Raw genomic sequence first — 4,284 nt, forward strand, 5'->3', positions numbered from 1 at the left:
TCAGCACCTACTGCATACAGGCCATGCCTACTGCATACAGGCCATACCTACTGCATACAGGCCAGGCAGAAGCTGCTCAGAGTCCTGAGACGGGGGCAGGACCACAGCTGCCCCATCCCCACCGAGCAGGGGTGGGACCAGCTCTAAGCATAGCTGCCGGCAGCCAGCTGGCCTTTCCCTGACCCCCAGCCAGTTCCCAGGAAGCCTGGAACACGGGCAGGGGTCGCCCACCCAGGAAACCGAATGAAGAAGGTGAGCAGAAGCAGAGCCTGGCAGTGCCTGGGGCGGGGGTCTGCCTGCTGAGGCCACTGCGCATGCCTCATCCACTCTCCGTCCTCAGCACAGGCCTTGGGTGGGACCGTTATCAGCTCCATTGCACAGTGAGGAAACAGCCCCAGAGGGCCCACCTACTGAGGGGCACTCCCTAGATTTGAACCCTGTGCCCACAGCTCTCCCCACTGGGCCGTGTGCACATAGCCTGCATCAGGGGTAGGGCAGGGAGGCAGGCGCCTGCCTTGGTACCCTCCTGGCGCCTAGTGCCATGCCAGGACCAGAGCATGCAGGGGACGGCCAGGAGGCTGTGGGAACTGGAAGGTTCTGAACAGGCCAGATGTGTGCGGTTTCCAGCGCAGTTGCTCAGGGAGCCTCGGCTGCTTCCTGGGCCTCAAAGGCAGCCTGGAGGGGGCCCTGCCGCCCGCTGGGACGACTGCTCCCCAGATGGCCTCTGAGGCCCGAGCTCAGCACACAAAGCCCAGGCAGCCCGTGGCGAATGAGTTTGTTGCCGCGCACGCGCCTTTTGTGCAGGATGAATGTCCGTGGGGGGGGGGGGGTGTGGGGGGGGGTGTGGGGGGTGTGGGGTGGGGGGTGGGGTGTGGGAACCCACCCAGAGCGGGCGCCAGCCCAAATGCCCCTCCAGGCAGGGGAGGTAGGTGGATGCCTGGGGCAGCACACAGACTCGGTGCCAGCCCCAAGCCCTGACACAGGCACCAGTGCCAGGCTCCCCTCCCTCCCCCACACCTCACGTAGGAGCCACAGGTGAGGGAGGGCTGAGGGTGGCTGCCACTCTGCTCTGAGGGTGGCTCCAGGGCAGGGGAGCTGCCTGATGGGACTGGAGCCCAGTGGGCTGAGGGCCACTGAGCAGGAGGCTGGACACAGCCCCAGGGGCTCCAGGGGCTGGGTCGGGGTGTTGGGGGGAAGCAGGACCTTCTGGAACCTGCCCTGGGCACCTTCAAGTCCAGAGGGTGGCTGCCCTCCAGAAGCCAGAGTCTCCCCTGGTTGGAGGCAGGATGCATCTCAGTCCGGGGGTGGGGACAAGAGGCTGAAGGTCTCTGCCAGACCTGGGGGTCAACCAGAGGATGAAGCCCAGACTCCCAGAGCCCCTCCCATCCCTCTTCCCCCACCGCGGGACCAGCAGAACTCTTAGCCCTGTACCCAGCACACAGAGACCACTTAATGAAAAAGGGTGTTTCCTGCCCTGCTGGGCTGGCAGCCTGACCTCTGCCTAAGCTGGCCAGGCCTTCCCCTCCCTTCCCTCCATCTGTGACGGTGGTGCCATGTCCACTGTGCTGCAGCAGGTCCCGGGAGACCCCCATCCGTGGCTGTCGGAGTGCCCCAGGCATGGGTCCTCCCTGCTGGTCACTGCTGAGGGTCCCAACGCTGGGCTGGAAGCCCCTGCCTGAGACAGCTGGCCCACCGTAATGGGGGTGGGGGGATGGGAGCCCCACTCGGCACCACACCCCAAATAGAGTGCTGATAAAGGCCAGCATCCCCTGTAAGAGTTAGGGTAGGGGTTGGGGGCATGTCAAGGGAAGGGCTGGGATCCAAGGCTCAGAGAGAAATGATCACTGGGGCCTGGGACCTGAGCCCACATCTGTGATCTCCCTGGCCCCCACACGCGGATGACAGAGGCTCATAGACGGAGGGTCCCCCCACCCTGGCCAGACAGTGCTTACAGAGCTAGGGCACCAGATGGGGAGGTGCTGGCACAGGGGCAGTGCAACAAGGCCAGGGCCACAGTAAGGGCCAAGCATCTGCAGGCCAGTGGGACAAGAGAATGGACTTCCAGATCCAGAGTCCCAGAGCTGCCAGCCCCCACCCAGGGCTTCTTAGGTAACCGACAACCAGCAGCCCCCTCCCACCCCCCACCACCCCGGCGGTGTGGCCCAGACCCCAGCCCCTCACAGGCCCTAATCTGCTTCAGGAGCAAGCAAGCTGCCATCCCACAAAGCCCCCAGCACTGCCCCAGGCTGCTGCTCCCCCTGGACTCTGCTCCCCACAGAAGGCATATTGACCCCACCCTGTGTCTGTTTGGGGAGCCCCAAAGATCAACCAGGCCACCCCCTCAATAACCAGATGGGGAAAAAGGCAAAAAGTCAGCCCAGGACCCCAGCGAGTTATGTGGAGCTGCCAGACTAGCCGGGAGGGGAGCTGGTACGCTTTTTGGTACAAAGTGGGTCTTTCCCAGCAGTGGAAGAGCAGATCCACGTGCATGCTCTGTGGCAGGGACCCGAGGAAGTGCTTGAGGCCAGCGTGAGGGCCGGATAAGCAAAGCAGGTGCCCGACCTGGGTGGGTGAGGCTGCCCACCTGCCCTTACCCAGGGTTCTCTCCAGACTCTGCCTCCACCTGGCAGCTGGGCCCTCAGTTTCCATGGGCCTCAGTTTGCCTCCCTGTCCAATGGGCATGATGATGAAGCCTCAGGATGGTGTGGCCACACCCAAGTGCACACTCAGTCCCCTCCTGAGGCTGCCACATCAGCCCCAGAAGTGAGAGGAATGGGGCACACCCCCGGGGGTGGTGAGGACAGCGATTGTGAAAGGCTCTGCCTGGCACAGGTAGTCCTTCACTGTGGGTGGGGCCAGTGCTTATGAAGAGAGCCAAGCAGTAATCACTGCAGACCATGTGGCCAGGCGTCTGTCCTCCCACACCACTGGTGTTGCACCAGGAGGTGGCCCTCCTGGACAGCAGCGGCTGTGGTGCCCGGCTATGTCTCTGTACAATGTTATTTATGGATGCTGAAACTTGAATTTCATCTTTTTCACATGTTATGAAATATCCTTCTCTATTTATTTGTTTCAGCCGGTGCTGAGACCCGCTGACCTATAATCCCAGCTAGTCAGGAGGCCAAGACAGGAGGATCGCTTGAGCCCTGGAGTTCAAGACCAGCCTGGGCAACACAGGGAGACCCTGTCTCAAAAAACAAAAAAAATTAAAGAACACTGTTGGGTGGGGGTGGGGGGTGGTACAAAATCAGTGAGAGGCCCCGACGCTCACTCCTTTTCTAAAAACTTTACAAATATTAATGCGTCTGATCCTCCCAAAACCTAGTGAGGGGGCCTATCACTGTCTCCATTTAACAGATGAGGAAACTGAGGCACGGGTAGGGTTAAGTGCCCTGCCCGAGGTCCCACAGCTGGAGGACACCCTGGGAGTCCTCCCCGCTCCCGCCTCCCCAGCCTCTAAGAACCAGGGATTTGGGGGCTGGGGACGAGCCTCCTGAGCGTTTCCTCAGCCCCTAACTTCAGAGCCCTCCCGACCCGGGCGAGCCGGGACGCAGCCCTCCCCACCCCTCCCACCCCTCCCCACCCCTCCCCAGCTCTCCGGTGCGCGGGTTTCCGAGCCCCTCCCTCCGCGGGGCTGTGGGTTCGCGCTCGCCGGCAGTTCCCACACTGCGCGGGCGGGCGGCGAGGGAAGCGTGCCTGGGCCCCCCCCCGCGGCATTAGTGCCGGGGTCTGACTCTGAATGAATGAGGGCGGCGGCGGGGGGCGCGGGGGGGCAACTCCCAAAAGACCATCTGGCTCCGCGTTATAATAGAGCAATAAAGGGCTTGTCTGCCTTTCAGAGGTTGGGAACGAGCTGCTCTCTGACACCGCGGGGTTTTTAACCAGCTTGGGACGGCGACCCGGCCCTGCCCCGGGGCGCACGGGGGCTGGGGGGAGACAGGCAGGGCGGGGCGCGCGGCCACGTGGGCCCGGGCGGCCCCTAATCCCCTGGCCCGTGAGACCGCGGGCCGCGGGCTTTCCCACCGCCCACCCCTGCGCCCCGGGGGAGCCCACCCGGCAGGTGTCCCCATGGCCTCCACAGCAGCCTGGCTTTACACTAGGGAAACCGAGGCCTGGAAGGCTGGGCAGGGGGAGCCCGAGGTTGTGCCCATGCCCTCTGGGGTGTGGACTCCAGCCCCTTGGAGAAGGTGGGGCCTGGAATGGTGCACAAAGCTGAGGCCTCAAGCCTGGCCTCGGACTTGGGAAGGCTGCAGTCTGTCGGGGGTGCCCTCATGGGCTACAGGA

The sequence above is a fragment of the Macaca fascicularis genome, chromosome 1 (genome assembly GCF_037993035.2).
Source record: "Macaca fascicularis isolate 582-1 chromosome 1, T2T-MFA8v1.1".
In the NCBI taxonomy this organism is placed as follows: Eukaryota; Metazoa; Chordata; class Mammalia; order Primates; family Cercopithecidae; genus Macaca; species Macaca fascicularis.